At 40.9% G+C, this 17,868-nt stretch overlaps 1 pseudogene; it reads right to left on the reverse strand.

The window, feature by feature from the left end:
- Positions 1-11,953: 11,953 nt before the first annotated feature.
- On the reverse strand, positions 11,954-12,457 carry LOC115847392 (ubiquitin-conjugating enzyme E2 W-like; annotated as a pseudogene).
- Between the last annotated feature and the right edge of the window lie 5,411 nt (positions 12,458-17,868).

A 17,868-nucleotide genomic window follows, 5' to 3' on the forward strand; every position in this document is an offset into this window, starting at 1 on the left:
CTCCAAATATAGTCACATACTGACGTACTGGGGGTTAGAACATCAGTACATGAATTTGGGGGAAAGTGGGGGAACAGAATGCAGTCCATAACAGGTTTTGGGACGCCTTCACCCATTTATAGTATACATATATATATATATATATTTTTTATTTTTTTTGTGCGGCACGCGGGCCTCTCACTGCCTCTCCCGTTGCGGAGCACAGGCTCCGGATGCACAGGCTCAGCGGCCATGGCTCACGGACCCAGCTGCTCCGCGGCATGTGGGATCTTCCCAGACCGGGGCACGAACCCATGTCCCCTGCATCGGCAGGCAGACTCTCAACCACTGCACCACCAGGGAAGCCCTTTATATTATATTTGATTGTATTTGACCAGAACTTGAAGGAAGAGATGAGTCACCTGGACGTTTGGAAGAGCATTCTGGCCGAGTAACAGCAAGGGCAAAGGCCCTGGAGTAGGAATTGAGTGGGTGAATTTGAAGAACAGGAGACAAAAGCAACTCAGGCTGATTGAGTGATGCTGTCAGAGAGACCATGAGGGAGGATGAGCCTTGTAGTCCATGCTTGAAACGCGACTTTTATTCTTGGTGAAAAAGAAGGGATTTTGGAGGGTTTTGAAAAAAGGAATGGTACAGATTGCATCACTCTTGTTTTTAAAAGATTCCTCTGGCTGCCGTGCTGAGAGCAGACTTTAGGAAGGCAAAGGAAGAGAAAGAGGACCGGTTACAAAGCTATTGCAGTAATCTGAGCGAGGGATGAGGGTGATCTGAGCCCAGGTGTTAGTCCTGCAGGTGTCAGGAAACCAGGTGGAATATGAATGTTTTGAAAGTAGAGCTGAGAGGACTTACTGATTGGTTGGATGTGGGTGAAAGAAAAGCAGGAGACAGGGAGAGCCCACCTTCTTTGGCCTGGACCACCAGAAGAATGGAGCCTTGTTTACTGAGACAGGAGAGACTATAGTTGGACAGGTGGGAAGTGGGTAGATTGGAGCCCTTTGGACCATTTAGTGTGAGCTGCCAACAAGACACCTGCAGAACTACTGAAGGAGTTTCGGCAGAGACATCCAGGTTTGGAAGCAGAAATTTGAGAATCAGCAACTTACTTTGAAACCCATGGGAGTAGAAGATACGGCGGAGGGGATGAACACAGACAAAGCAGAGAAAAGCTCTGAGGAATTGCCCCAGGACCACAGCAGTGTTGAAAGCAGAGGCTTCTAGCCAGGAAGGCCATGAACTCAGAGGGGAAAAATAAAAAGCGTCTTCATTTTCACTGACTCCTAACTGAAATTTGATATGTCCCTCAATAATGAATGAGGGAATAAACCACAGCAGCATTAAGTATTAGAGTATTGTGACCATGTCACCAATACGAATCATAGCTAATTATCATGTTATAAGTGTTGCCAATATTTCAAAATATCATTTACACTTATCACTATTTAAACATTATGAAGTCTTTAGACCTGCCACTGGACCTTTTTCTTTAATGTGTTAATAAAGAAACCCATATATTACCATTTCACACATTAGTGTTATTAAATATTTTGATAACTATTTTCAGTGAAATTAGTTTCTTTGAAAAGGCAATACATTTTATGGATTTTTTTAAAAAATCATTATTCTGAGAAGATATCCACAAGCTTCATCTGCCTGTTGAAGGGGTCCAAGCCACAGAAAAAAAAAAAAAAAGCTCAGTCCTCTGGTTTAAAGGTTGAAGGATCAACAAAGGAAGTGGCGAGGAGCCAGGCTCCCAGGCTGATTCTACAAACCTGGTCCCTGTCCCTGGTCCTTCCACCCTCCCTCCCTGATGACCATGTCCTATTTGTCTGGCCCTGTGCTCAGTGCAACTTGGATTCGGAAATGAGCGAGCCAGAGCCTCTTCCCCCAGTGACCCTGTTTTCCAGAAGGGGCACAAGTACCCAAACAAACATTATACTCGTCAGACATTCTTGCAACCTACAAAGGATACTCAGCTACTCTGTGCAAGTTCCCAAGACTATACTATATAGCTTTCAAATGCAGGATTTTACAGCCAGGGAGCAAAGAATTGACACTGCCATTGTATTCTTCTGTGGCTTTCTTTCTCCCAGAAGTATTCAGCTCACAGAGAAGATCTCTTTGGAGAGAGTAGTCTATCTACATTGATTTCATCACAGAAGGAGTAAGTCCCTTAAAGAACACATCCTGCCTCACGGGGCCACTCAGGATGAGAAGTTACTTTCCACTGGTGGCCCGCTCTGTTTTCTCCTCGCTCACTTAAGTCCCTCCCTGGCCCAGGCTGGAGTCAGGGATGGGGGAGGGGACCAACAGCAAGAGCTATTTTCATTGTTCTTTTGCAGATTTTCTTTCCAGAACCTTGTGGGTGCCGTTTATCCCGCTGCATTTCTGAAAATAGAAGCACCAGAATGTTCAGATCCACATTTTGGGCCCTGTAGCTTGAGGCCTTCTATCTCACTGATGCTGTTTTTGGAGCTAGCAAACGGCTGAATAGATTTTCTTGGCTCAAACCCACTGTCTCAAAGCAGCAGTCAGGGGGGTAGAGCGTTTCAGAGCATTATCTTCACCCCAAGAGGAAACCAAGAGCATCAGAAAGCGTCATCCTGCCTGCATTGCTAGGGGAAGACTTCATACCCACTCCCATGGCTTGCAAAAGAAATACAGGAAAGAGTTTGCTGCAAAAAAGTGTGTCTATTACAAAGCTTTACTTAAGAGACATACTGGACCAGCTTCATTTTTCCCCATTGGTAAAATGGAGGAGATGGTCTCAACTAAATGAAAGAATGTATGTATGAGGGGTGGGTATTTTACCATGAATTTGCCTTAGTTGAGAGGAGACTGTCTCATCTTGGGGAAAATATCGTGGTAAGTGGTTTAGATTAAAGGGAAAGTGTGGAAGGCATGAGACGGCAGAAGCTCGGCTGACAGAAGACTTGGTTAAACTGCTTGCTTTAGAAACAGACAAGAAATAGATAAGAAGTAGACACCCTAGGCTTCCCTGGTGGCGCAGTGGTTGAGAGTCCGCCTGCCGATGCAGGGGACACGGGTTCGTGCCCCAGTCCAGGAAGGTCCCACATGCCGTGGAGCGGCTGGGCCCGTGAGCCATGGCTGCTGAGCCTGCGCGTCTGGAGCCTGTGCTCCGCAAAGGGAGAGGCCACAGCAGTGAGAGGCCCGCGTACCGCAAAAAAAAAAAAAAAAAAGTAGACACCCTTTCATAAACAGTGGGAACTTTATTTTAATAACATATTCAATACAATGAAGTAAGTAAGGCCTTTCTAACCATTCATCTATTCAACAAACATTTTTAAGTGCCAGGCACTGTTCCATGCACAGGGATCCACATTTGTGTCTTCTAGAAGACTCCGTGAATATAAATGTGTGTTGGAGCATGGAGAAATGTTTGTAAAAATAAGGCGGCAAGAGCGCTAATGTATTCTTATAACTGGGTGACAGAGAGCAAGGGCTTTGCCATCAGCCAGACCTGCCGGGGTTCAAATCCCAGGCCTTCCTGCCAGTGATGTCACCTTGGTCAAGTTACTAAACCCTCTGAGCCTCTGTCAACCACGGGGTTATAAGAACCAGGTAAGATAATGGTATGAAACATTTAGCACAGCACCTGTGTATATGTACTTCCCAATGATAGCTGCTATCATTAAATAAACCCTTCCTTGCTATGTTCGTTCCCAAAGAACTTAACCTGCAAAAGTGTAATCTCATAATAAGCTGGGGTTATTAGTAAAATTCAACCATTAAGAAAGTGTTCTTTCCTCTGCTTAGTGTGGAATCTGCGAAGCCCTGCTCTGGAAGGAGTTGGAATTATGCACTTCTGTGTCCATTCTTGTTCATGCATCCTTTAAGCCAATATTTGTTGAAGCCACACTATGTGTCAAACACTCTGCTGAGTATTGGAAAGGCAGTGGTGACAGAGAGGTGATCCTTGTTCGCATGGAGATTGCATTTTAGCTGAGGAGATAAAGTATTAACTGCACAGATAATTACTTAGCAATTATGTACTAAACAGCAGATGGACCAGTGAGAATGAGACAGAGGAAATGATCCTGGTATGGGAAAGACTGCTCTGTGGATGTGGCATTTGGGCTGATGCTTGAAGGATCTGGCAGGATTTAACGCATGACCTTGGTGTTCCAATCACTGTGTGTTGAGCCACTGGGCTCAGCAGTCCCCTGGCATTACTATTTGTGAAATCAGAGAGAGACTGAGCAGCATGGCGGGTAAGAACATGGGTTCTGGAGCCAAACTGCCTTGGTTTGTAACCACCTTGGATGACGTCTCTGCCTCAGTTCCTCATCTGTAAAATGGGGATGAAAATAATGCCTGCCTTGTTGGTTCATGGTGAAGATCAATGAGTAAAATAATATCATCAAATAATGGGAAACACTCATACAGTAAACCCTAAGTAAGTATTGGTGATTATTGGAGTTAATATTGTTACTTGAAATGAAGGAGTAGGTCTTCTCCAATAAAATCTGTCCCACAGATCTGGGAAATGGTGAGAAAATGGGCACCAAAAATGGGCTAATCACACCGATCCCACCTGCTCATATTTTCTATGCAGTCCCATCATTTTGAAGTGAATTTGGCCATCTTTCTTTGCAAGTGACATCGTCTGAGGCTGGGAGTGGAACCTACATTCTTCTTAGAGAAGTGAACAATCAGTATAAGAACTGCCGTGGGCAGAATGTCAAACAGAGACAAAGATGCAAAATCCGATATTTCTTCCATGGTAGTGTTTCCGACTCACTTTCATGGTCTTGATTCTTTAAATCCCTGGTAAACTCATCCAGTCCTCCCTTCTATGAAGCTTCCACTCCATAAAAAGGGAGTTAAAAATGTTATTTTTATAGCTGGCATGAAAATACTCTTTAGAGGATCCTGTCTTTTTTAGAAAGACATCTTGATAATAAGATTTAAGTGTAGAAAGATAGTAAAAAAAAAAAAAAAAAGAGAGAGATAGATGACCAGCTTTGTATTCCAGACATTTTGGGTTGGGAAAAGTGAGAGACAGAGGAAAAGGGAAAAGTCACAATAAATCCAGCAAAGAAGCCAGAAATGGTCAATTTAAAAAAAAAAAAAAGAAACAGGAATAGCTGAAGGATTTTTTAGATCTCGTGTGCCTAAAAATCAGTTTTCAAGTTGTGTGCTGGGTAGAAGTCATCCATCACCTTAAACTTTCTTTTAAGACACACACCAAATAAATGTCTTTTGTGAATTTTGGACGCAGAAAATTAAGGAAAAGTTTATGGTGTCCATATCTGCATAGCCCTCCTCAGAATGAGACTGTGGTGAGATTAACAGGAAGTTAGAACTAGAGGTAACCTTAAGAATATACGACCCTGGAATCTGCAGAAATCTTGGAGCAGAGATTAAATTTTCCAGCTGAGTGGGGGATAGGGGGCTTGTGTCAATTGTAAGGAAATGGGGCAGGGTGTCCTCAGATGACTTGTGAGTCACATGACCCTCTCCTTTATAAAGTTTCAGACACCAATGCATGGATTGCTGGAGAAACTAGTTTATGGGCCATTCTTATGACTGTTCGGGGCAGATCAGACATAAAAGACAGTAAAAAGAAATCATTAGGTGCTCAAAGCAAAACAAATGAAAGCATAAAAATCTCAATATAAAAACTTATAAAAGAGCCTAACTAACCTAAAAAAAAAGTCTTGCTAACTGAAACAAAGAAATCAATAGGAAACTAACACAGTATTGTGAAGCAATTATACTCCAACAAAGATCTATTAAAAAAAAAGAAAGAAATCAATAGGCAAAAATGCAGTGGTTTTACTGATTTAAGGTTCACCCTCTCTTCTAGATTAAAAAGGTATATTTAAACTTTTACTTTGCTTCTCCCAAGGCACTAGGAATTTTGTCTTGTCTTGGGGTGTTTTGTTTTGCCTGAGCTCATCACCCTATAAACTACCTCCTTCTGCAGTGGGAAGAGATGGAAACAATAAAAAGCTACAGGCGTCCCTCATTTCATTGTGCTTCATTTTATCACACTTCCCAGATTTTTAAAAAATAAATTGAAGGTTTGTGGCATTTCTTCATCAAGCAAGTCTATCAGCACCATTTTCCCAACAGCATTTGCTCACTTCGTGTCTGTGTGTCACATTTTGGTAATTCTCGCAATAGTTCAAGCTTTTTCATTATTACTGTGTTTGTTGTGATGACCTGTGATCCGTGATCTTTGACGCTATCATGACTCACTGAAGGCTCAGGTGATGGTTAGCACTTTTTAGCAATAAAGTATATTTTAATTGAGGCATGAACTTTTTTTTTAGACATAACGCTTTTGCACATTTAATAGACTACAATACAGTGGGAACATAAATTTTATATGCGCCGGGAAACCGAAAAATTCATGTAGCTCAGTTTATTGCATAACTCACTTTATTGCATTTGTCTGGAACTGAATCTACAGTGTCTCCGAGGTCACCTGTACCCCAATTTAAAAATGAGGTGCTGGGCTTCCCTGGTGGCGCAGTGGTTGAGAGTCCGCCTGCCGATGCAGGGGACATGGGTTCGTGCCCCGGTTCGGGAAGATCCCACATGCCGCGGAACGGCTGGGCCCGTGAACCATGGCCGCTGAGCCTGCACGTCCGGAGGCTGTGGTCTGCGACGGGAGAGGCCGCAACAGTGAGAGGCCCACGTAGCGCAAAAAAAATAAAATAAAATTTTAAAAAATGAGGTGCTTCTTTTTTTATTGACAACTGCTTTATTATTAAAAGTTACTGAATTCCATAAAGCACACAATGTAGTTTATCTTCAACTAACAAAAGTTTCATACATGTATTTAAAATAAATAATATATAGATTTATCTGTCAATATTTATATTTTATTTAAAAAGCAGTAGCTTTACATATTTTACAACTTGATTTTATAAAATGCATACACCTGCCCTATGCAAATCTTCAAGCATGAGCTTCCATTCCTATTAATAAAATGCACAATCTGTATTTCTCAATATTGAGAGAAAAATGGTACCAACTAAAAATAACATATCCATTATGACTCGAACATGCACCTGGTTTTTGGCTACTAGATAACTGACCTAATAATCTATTCAAATAACTATGTTCCTTGAGCTTGGCAATCAATTTGCGTTATGTAAACAATCTGTGATTAACTATGAAGAGACTTGCATTTCCAGGGTATCTGACACAATCTACCAAATTCTTTATTTGTCCTGTTTCAGGTTTTTAATTAGAGAAGCGAGATTTTTCAATAATTTGATGTGCCAGGAAATCTGACAAGTGAAGTCACACCTAACAAGCCACAGCCCGGTGAGTTCTGAAACCGTGCTTTTGCCTTTGAGAAAACAGCTCTGAGAATTATTGTAGGAGCAAACTTTTCTCCAAACCCTGATGGTGTATGTGCCAAGAAATAGAACAAGAACTGTTTCTCCTTTCACAGTCAGCTGGGCTCAACTTGCAAAACTCGAGTTCTTTAGGTATGTGAAGACGTACTGGCTTCTATTCAAACATTCCTTCCACATATTCAAAATGGCGTCAGATATCACACTGTTTTATTAACAAAAAATTTTTCATAAGAAAGATATTCATGTAATAATTTTGGAGATTCATCACCAACTATAAGTCCCAATGCTAACATTTGAGAATTAAAGTCACAATAAACACCTTAATTATCAGGACCATAGTCAGAACCAGAACTTCAACTTGAAGGACAGAGGTCTAAGTTTGAAGTACATGCTTAGATTCCATGGGCCTCTAATGATAATGGTGTATATAAGTCTGTCTTTAATTTATGTTGAGAAAGTAGAAGTCTCCCATAAATTATTATTTTTAGAAAATAGTTCCAAATCACAAAATGGTTTAGAAACTTAAATGGAAAAACACTTTCATCAAAATAAGTAATTTAATTCATTTGGGCAATAATTAGGCTTTGAGAGAGGAGTCACATACGAAAAGTAAACAAAATTCCCTCAATACCAGCATTTAAGAACTAAATTATAGCTAACAACAGCTTATTTATCAAGTAGTCAGTTATTCAACAAGTTTAGCCATCTACTGATGGACTAAAATTAGGTATCGGAAATTATTTTATTTGTAGGATGGAGTCTTTTTATTAAAATATTTTTCTGATATAATTTTAATAATCCTCCTTCTCTGGATTTCCTAACCTCAAGAAAGGGAAAGGGAGAGGAAAGGGAAGGAAGGAAAGAAGGGAGGAAAGAGGGAAGAAAAACTGAGAGGTCAGAAGGACACTGAAGACTGATCCATTGGTATCTGTGAGTAGACAGGAAGGAAGAAAAATAAAGGAGGAATAAAAATAAAGACTGCAGGGCTTCCCTGGTGGCGCAGTGGTTGAGAGTCTGCCTGCTGATGCAAGGGACACGGGTTCGTGCCCCGGTCTGGGAAGATCCCACATGCCGCGGAACGGCTGGGCCCGTGAGCCATGGCCGCTGAGCCTGCGCGTCCAGAGCCTGTGCTCCACAACGGGAGAGGTCACAACAGTGAGAGGCCCACATACCGCAAAAATAAATAAATTAATTAATTAAAATAAAGACTGCAAAGAGGATTAGGGCCAGGAGGTGCAGCTTAAAAGATAACTTCTTCACAGATCTTAATGATGCAAAGGCATTAGCATAACAGAATAGTGCAGTAGCTGATTTTGATAACAATGAATCCTCAGAAAAGAATCATATGGTCAAGCCTCAGCTCTTTATAAAAAATAAGACTTGATTACCAGAAACAAGTAATATGTGGTTACATACCATTTTCAAATCATTACTCATTTGGGAACAATTAAGCAGTCACTAGATACCTGTTCTAAGATCTGAAGAAATTGTTATCCACCACAGGAATCTAATGATATATATTTTTGCATATAGTTAAAATTTCAGAAGGGAAAAAGTAGTAAACTATTCTAGTTACTTTATACCAAATATTTATATACCTAGTCAAAACAATAAGTATTACAATCTTTCTCCAGATGAACTCTATATAAAAGCTATTTTTAGCATTTTCTCCCAAGGATTTAAAAAAAGCCTTATTTCCCTGCTAGCTAAAAAAGAGGAATTTGTACATTACAAGTAAGTCCTTTAGAGATGAATATTAAATTCCTTAAGAAAAGAGCCGTAAAATTTATTTTTAAAAATTTATCTTAAAAAACTGAAAACCCTTTTTCTCTTTAAAATCCATGGTATTAATTACCTACTTGACATAATTTTTTTTTTGAAAGGACACCAAGTTCATGCAAAATAAGGAACTGAATGTATCACTGCCTTAACAGAATTTGGCAAACCGGAAGAATGACCTTAAAATAAATAAATAAAAAAGAAGAGAGTACATATTGTCCTAAATCTGAAGGTATAATTCTGTAGACCTATGCAGCAGATAGTGCCTCACAGAGGGAATGCAGGGAAGAGGGCAGTAGCATGTTCCCATGTACACTTTCTTATTCTGGTTGTCATTCAGCAATGCAGTACAGAGAAATATTCTTTTTATTATTACAAAACTGTTAATTGCCCTCTCTTAAGCAATGACTCAGGTAAACATCTTATGTCTTTCAATTATGTAACTTAACATTTAAAATTAACTTAATTAAATCTAAGTGTACAGGAGTTTTCAATGATTCCTAAGTTCAAGGAAGTAATGCATAAGGTGTTATCAGATTGCAAATTTTGAATGGTTGGTCCTTCTATATTTTAGGATATTTCATCCTATCTTCTTCTCCTTAAACCATAAAATGTACCAAAATTATTTGGTTTTCCTTTACTTTCCTCTGTGTCATTTTAATTTATTGTACGGTATCTCTATGTAGAGAGAGAGGTATGTTAAAATACTATTATTTGTATTAAAAAACTCAATTGAGGCTATGTATGACCTATTAATCTATACAGTAGCATTGTTAATCTTTGACCTGGTATATTAATTCCTTTGGTGAATAAATGTCACAGGTCATTTCTTTATAAAAGGGTTTTAGTAAGAGGACCAGCAGTACGGAGAGAGACCCCCTACCCCACCCAGAGAATGATCAAGTGAATCAGTAGTTTAGAGCAGTTATGTAAAATATGAAAAATACATAATTTACAGCTGCAATTTTCATATTAAAAAGCAGTTAAAAACTAAGAGTAGTTCAAAGCATTCCAAAAAACATTTTTTTGTCTTGGTTGAATCAGCCAATTAATAATACTGGTAGAGACTACTACTGTGAGAACTTAGGTACATCTAGTCAAGAACAAAATGCTTCTAAGTTTAAACAGTGGTAGTTGCTAACTAACAGTATAAACAGTGTCCACAGTTTGGTGGCTGGCCATAGTTTAAAATTTTTTTCCAGTTATTTCTACAGCAGACATATTTTAGAAGTCTACCCACCCCTGAGTTCAACAATTATCCTTTTAGTGTATAAAATTATATACTTTTAATTAACATGTACAAAGCTACAAAATGTCATCTATACAGAGATTAAAAACAATTTGTAAAATATTCTTTGCCAATTATTGATTGGAAGGTTTTGCTGGGGTACATATTTCAAACCTTTTAGCCAACTGGCTTTCATTTTTAAGGCCAAATTGATTCATATATTCACTGCAGGATATGTCAAAAAGAGTGCAACAATAGGCATTAGTAAAAGTAACGTTGTAGTAGAAACAGATTTTGCATATGTGAAAAGATAACTTATGAAATACATTAATTGCTTTTCAAAAAAGAGAACCTAGTTAAGTATCATTAACTTACATGGTACTGAGAGCTGGACCCTTCAAAAAAACTTTTTTCTATAGAAAAATATTATCTAGCTGTAAGCAAAGTCTTAAATACCAACAAAGCAAAGCAAAACAAAACAAAACAAATCCCTCCAGAACGAAACTGTATGGTTGTGTGAGACAAATAAGCAAACATGCCATATTCTATAGTGTACTTTTACCTAAATTTTAAAATAAAAATGTCCACACTCCTTTGTTAAAACATTAAGCCTCTGTCAAAATGTATTCCTTATTTTAGGGTGCAGGATTGAGGGACAAGATGATGCTTACAAATAAAGAAAATTTACAAGGAAAAACTTGACAAAAGTTTTTCAGTTAAAGTATTGTAACGTTCAAACTTGACTTAAAACATAACAAAAGAAACAAAATTGCAGACAAAAATGTTTATGGGTTTTCCAAACATAAATAAATGAAATAGTGTTTAGGCAGCAGGGCTTAATGCTGATGGCTAGCAGGAAGTAACAGAGTGTAATCTACTTGGGAAAAAAATCCTTAATGTACAAATAACAAGCCCAAATTATGGACTGCAGCAGTTTAATCATCACTGTCATTTTTCTTACAAAATAAAGGCTTTATTAAACCATTCATACCCTATATTACCTTTACTTTACTATAAATACTATATTTACTTTACAATACCCTATATTACCTTTACTTCAGAGATTGAGGAACTATATACAACAGATGAATTCATTTTCACCAGAGGGATAACGTATTCTACCTCTCTGCCAATGTTACTTGAAAACCGTCCATGTCAAAACAATTTGACAGCAGATATAAACAATTCAATAAATACGCAATGATCTTTCATTACAGTCCTTTAAAAACGCATGTTAATTCATGCTGTTAACCTTAGGTTCACAGTGCATAGAATCCGAATATAAGCAGTTGGGGTGGCTTTCAAAGTAACGTTGGATCCCTCACTTTATTTATAATCCCACTCTAACGGATAAGTTCATTTCATAGGCCCTATCGTGCATTAATCATTGGGTGGCAGGAGTTGATGAAAATTTTTCCTGTTACAACGTCCGTTGCCGGCAACGAACGTCCCAAAACCTCCAAGGAAGTCATTGTTATTGCACAGTACATGAGGACCTGGAACTTTTCCAAAATCTTAAAAAAAATAAAAATTAAAAATGGAATTATATTTGACATTTCCTGACACCTGCATCAATACTGTATGACTAATAAAAGCATGTCAGTTGCCTGGACTGAACCAGCGATCAACATGCGCCCAGAATGCACACAAGTAAAAATGCAGTAAAAGGAAGTAGTCTTCTTTGTCTATAGGTCATTTCCAGTCAAAGGTTAAAGTTCAAAGACTGAATGATCAAAGTGCTCATTTTCTCAGTAGGACTATCTTCTGCTAGGAGGATGATAACAGTGGCATCAACAAGTATCATCATGATACCACCATTTTGTTTTCTTTGGATTCTTGTTAACATGTTCGAACATAAAAAGAATTCTGGTGGTCATCTCTGAGGAGAGTCAAAAGGATATCAACTACTAAACTTAAATAGAAGTTGAAATTTTTCTCCTTCATATAAGGTACCTGGTGCTCCTTCCATATCTACAATCCACTGTGTAAATGAATTTTGAACACTCTTTTCATTTTAAGTCATTCCGGGAGGTGGGTCATTTTGCAAAGCCAACGGTTCTTTTTGTAGTCGTTCTGCATTGACGCCATCAATGAGGTGCTTTTGAATGTTCAACATGATTCAATTCAACCAGCAAATTCTAGAATCAGCAAAATTTTATAGAAAGAGCATGGATGATTCATTCTGGCAGAACTGGGTTTGATTTCTAGTTTTGTGTGACCACAGGCAACCTGCTAAGCCTCTCGGAGATGCAGTGTCTTCAACTGTTGAGTGGAATGGTACCTACCTTACAGACTGCTGGGAACATAAACTGAGACCAAAAAAGGTGCATTATTCACAAGAGTCATGTACCATAAAGTTTTGAGAACACCGATTTAGCGAACACTGAACCATTGTTCTTAGGGGAAATACAGGTTAGGTTCCTGTAAACATCTGGTCACAGCATTTTCATCGAATAATCAATACAGAACTTTGTTTTAAGTGTGTTTCTGTTTAAAAGCCTTTTAATATTAATTCATTAACGTTGATTCATTAATGTTGGTCTCAGGGCCAGCAGCACTATGACCCCTGCCTGTTATCTAGCTGTTCTCTCCATAAGGCATGTCCCAGCCTTACTGCACTTAGGAACACCAGACAGCACTTCAGCTCTTTACTTGGAGACCATTTTAAACAGCGAAATCACCAATAAAAAGAACAAAAAAGCAAATAGCAGTAGTGCTAAACAGACTTCAAAAAGAGCACTTGTTTGCAGTGTGAGAACTGCAACAACAAAGCCTGGTTGTCTCATCAAAGCCGTGCACATCAGCTGGGAATGTGCACGTTGAATGACTGGAATTTTTTGCAACTCTGTGCATGGCTGCAAATAACCACCAAAGTACTGCAAGTTTTCATTTGGGGATGATGAAAAAATTGTAGCGAGTAAGCAAATTCACAAATACAAAATCTGGAAATAAATGAGCATCTACTGAAATATATATATGCTTAAAACTGAAGAAATGCTTTGTTTCCCTCTTTTTCTCTTTTCCCAATAACATGTTAGACATTGCAGGGAAACCAAGGAAGTTTGAGACAAGTAGTGTAGAAACTCAGTTTGTCAACAGGGGGAATAAAAAACAAAAACAAAACAGCAGCTGAAAATTAATTAAGATGAGAGGAATAAGCATCTCTCACAGCCCAGGGGGTGCCACAGGTAGTGGGTGATTAAAAGCCACCTGCCTGATTCAGGCAGTAAAGACTACAGCTGAAATGCAAGCAGGTCCTTGCATACGCCTAGCCTCACTCCCTCACTCCTAGCTACCCGCAGAATGTGGTCCAGGACAAACAGAACATCAGCAGTTCCTGTGACTTCTGGAGTGGAATTTGTCTCTGTGGTCACAAGCAGAGCTCTCTCACTTACCAGCTGTGTGACCTTAGGCACATGACTTAACCTCTCTGAACCCTGGGAGATGTAACTGAGATGTTAAATTCCTCTCTCCACCCCATAGGAAGGTCCCATGATCATTTGGAGAAGCACCAATGGATCAGGAGAGGATCTTGTTTCCTGAGCATTGAAATCCTCAGAGAAGCGCTTTGAAAAAACCCTGTGAACAGCTATGTAAACAGCAGATGTATGAGCGCTCTGTGACCAGCCCCTCATGTACAGGTACTGTTAGAGACTGAATGTTTGTGTCCCGCCTCAAAATTCATAAGGTGAAACCTAACCCCCAAGGTGATGGCATTAGGAGGTGGGGTCTTTGGGAGGTGACTGGGTCATGAGGGTGGAGCCCCCACGAATAGGATTAGTGCCTTTATAATAGGGACTCCAGGGAGCTTCCTCCATGTTAGAGCAGCCTGAACAGATTAGGACAGGCACTCAGTTTCCTTCTCTGTGAAACTGACGTAATAATAAGACCTACTGCAGGAACTTTGTGGAGTTGTTGTCGGTCATTACATGGAAAGCACTGAAAACAGGATTCCAGAGGATCTCAACAAATACCAGTCACTAGCAATAACCATAACAACAACAGTGGTGGTAAAAAGAATAACAGTTAATGATGGTAGTGTTGTTCCCTTCCTTCCCAGGCCCCAGCTCATTCCCCAGGTCTGGAAACAGCTACCCCAGCAGATGGTTAAGCTCTAGAAAAAAGTTTCTAATTCCTGAGCACCTTCCGTGAGCCAGGAGTCAGGCCATCTCTTTTCGAGCATGATCTCACAACATTTGCTCTTTACACGAGGTTTTCTCAACTGCAGCCCTATTGACATGGGGCACCAAACAATTCCTTGTTGGGGGTCTGTTCTGTGCACTAGGAAGTTAGCAGCATCCTGGCCTCCACCCACTAGGTGCCAGGAGCAAGTCTTCCTCCCCCACCGCTGTGGCAATCACAGATGTCTCCAGACACTGCCACATGTCCCCTGGGTGGGTGGGTGGGGTGGGGGACAAAGTAGTATGGTAGTTCTATTTTTAGTTCTTTAAGGAACCTCCATACTGTTCTCCATAGTGGCTGTATCAATTTACATTCCACCAACAGTGCAAGAGGGTTCCCTTTTCTCTGCACCCTCTCCAGCATTTATTGTTTGTAGATTTTTTTCATGATGGCCATTCTGACCGGTGTGAGGAGCTGCATAGCACAGGGAGATCAGCTCAGTGCTTTGTGACCACCTAGAGGGGTTGGGTAGGGAGGGTGGGAAGGAGACACAAGAGGGAGGGGATATGGGGATATACGTATGCATATAGCTGATTCACTTTGTTATACAGCAGAAACTAACACAACACTGTAAAGCAATTATACTCCAATAAAGATGTAAAAAAGAAATAAAAATGCCCTAAATCCTCCCACATGCCCCCCAAGAGGCAGTGCTACTCCGAGGAGCGCCACTGCTCTAAACTTCAGGCAGCATCCTCCCAGCCTTCCATCGGCCTGAGTTCACTTCTCTTATTCTGGTTCAAATCCCAGGCCTGTCCTTCTAGCCCATAAGCAGATCTCAAACCCCCAGGCACTGCCCATCTCTTTCATCTCTTTCTTCATTTCTGGCCCCTGGTGAGTTTCCTCTCTGGCTTTTAAGTTTGGGTGGGTATCCTCATGTTTTTATGATGTGTTATCCTGCCTAACTCTATGTTTATAGCAAGAGAGGATGCTGTCCGCCTCAGCTTCACCTGATAATTTGCTGGAAACCACGTGTGGTTCCATTTTCTTCCTCTCTCACTGCATCTCCTGCCCTCATGGTGATGCTGTTCAGGTGTGGTCATTACGAGCCCACCCTGTGCTTTTGCTGGGCATTGACCCCAAGCACGCCAGGCCGGGGTTTCTCAGGTCCACCATCTATAGTCATCTCACCCCTGTTAGGACAACATCTGTTCCAAGTTTTTCATGTCAGAGGCCTTGGTTCCTAACCTACATATGCAGTGTCAGGGCATCTGGTTCTAGAAAGGTCTCAGCCACGGCCTCACACTCTCACAGAACCAACCTGCCCCCCAATGACAGCCTGGTCTCAGCCCCCAACCCCAGTCCAGCTTCTCCCTGCCTCTGTGGTGAGTCTCCCAGCTGCTCACTCCTACCCCGGCTCTCATGGTTTGTGGTGAACTCAGTGAGGACCACATGAGTCAGCAGAGATATCCTATAACCTTGAACCTCAGGTATGAAGGGGTCAGCATCTCCCCAGAAGGGGGTCTCGCCCCCTAGGCAGCTGTGCCCCCCCCCATAACAGCCCTCTGTATTCGTTTCCTGTTGCTTCTGTAACAGGTGACCACACATTGAGTGGCTTCAAACAAATGTATTCTCTTACTGTTCTGAAGGTCAGAAGTCTGAAGTGAGTCTTACAGGCTAAAGTCACGGTGTCTGCAGAGTTAGTTTCTTCTGTTGGCGCTGAGAAAGAGTCTGCTCCCTTGCCTTTTTCAGCTTCTAGAGGCTGTCCTCAACTCCTTGGCTTGTGGCCCTGTATCACATGGCCTTTTCTCCCTCTGCCTCTATCATCAGCTCATCTTGTTGCTCCTTTGACCTTCCTGCCTCCCTTCTATAAGGACCCTAGTGATTACATGTAGGACCCACCCAAATAATCCAGGATCATCCCCCACCCCCTCCAAGATCCTTATCAGAGCTGCAAAGCTCCCCTTGCTGCATAAGGGAACATTCACTGGATCCAGGGATTAGGACTTGGGTATCTTTTGGGGGCAGAGGAGCATTACTCAGACCACCATGCTGTCCACCACTTTACAAAGGAGAGTGGGAGTGCTGAGGTTATCAAACTAAAGAAGAAAAATGTTCCCGTGCTGTTGCATACACACTTCAGAGCCATTGCCACCTCCTTGGACCACGAGACAGAGTCACCACAGAAGTAAGTGGTTCTTGGTAACTTAGAGGCCTCTCCCCCACTGGACAGAGAAGGAGCTAACAAGGCTTGCATGGACGTTTCTTGTCCTATATTTATAATCGTTATAATAATTCATCTTAGCTTACAGTGAATCTTGCTGATAAGAAGGTACAGAATTCTAACAATAAATAAAGCACACGTCCTATGCCAAGTCTATACGTGCTTTACCTCATTGGATTACCCTCAAAAGCCTACATTATCTCAATTTTCTGGGCAAGGTCACTGAGGCACAGCTAAGTAACTTGCCCAAGTTTCCCAAGTTAGTGAGAGTCATATCCACGATTGGGAGCCACACCTTTGGACTCCAGAGTCTGTGCTTCTAACAACTGCAGATCATTCTGCTGCCCAGTTCTACCGTCAAGTTGCTGTGTGACCTCAAGTGAGCCCCTTTCCCTCTCTGGATGTTGGTTAAAGCAGGTGTGTTAAGTTAGGTCACGATTTCTCAACCCTAACACTACTGACATTTGGGACCAGATCATTCTTTGTGGTGGAGGCTGTCCTGTGCACAGTAGGATGTTAAGCAGCTTCACTGGCTTCTACCCACTAGATACCAGTAGTAACCCTCCCTGAACTCCCACCTCCACTGTGATAACCATAGATGTCTCCAGACATTGCCATATGTCCCTTGTGGAGGACAGAATCTCCCTTGGTGGAGAACCACTGAGAAGTCACCCATCAGGACTTGCCAAACTTACAATATTCTAGGATTTCTTTCATTCTTTCTTTAGCTTCAAGTTAGGAATTGCTTTGTATTCAGGAAGCTCTCTCGACAGGCAAGAGTTCAGATGCAATGTGCAAGCTAACCAGTCTCATAAATTAGCACAAACATATATCAGTGGTAATTAATTAAATACCTCTGTCGCATCACTAATAGCACCAGCTGAGGACAATATTACTGTTCAAAGTACACCGTCACCCATTTCTCAGTTTCACATTGCATGAGGTATAAGAGTAAACTGTTTAGGGGGTTAAACAAAACCTATTGCTTTTTCATGTTGAAGGAAAGAGGAACCTCCCAAGATAGAAACAGAGTCTGCTTACCCTCTATTCCTGCCACTTTCTGCAAGATCTTCTCAAGGAGCCAATTTACATACAGTGGACAAAAAACAAAAAAGACTGGTGCTCATTGTTAGTTTATCTTGTTCCCTCTCCCTGTGGTCTCAGATTTGTGAGTTTGCCCT

This window comes from Globicephala melas, unplaced genomic scaffold (assembly GCF_963455315.2).
Source record: "Globicephala melas unplaced genomic scaffold, mGloMel1.2 SCAFFOLD_641, whole genome shotgun sequence".
Taxonomy (NCBI): Eukaryota; Metazoa; Chordata; class Mammalia; order Artiodactyla; family Delphinidae; genus Globicephala; species Globicephala melas.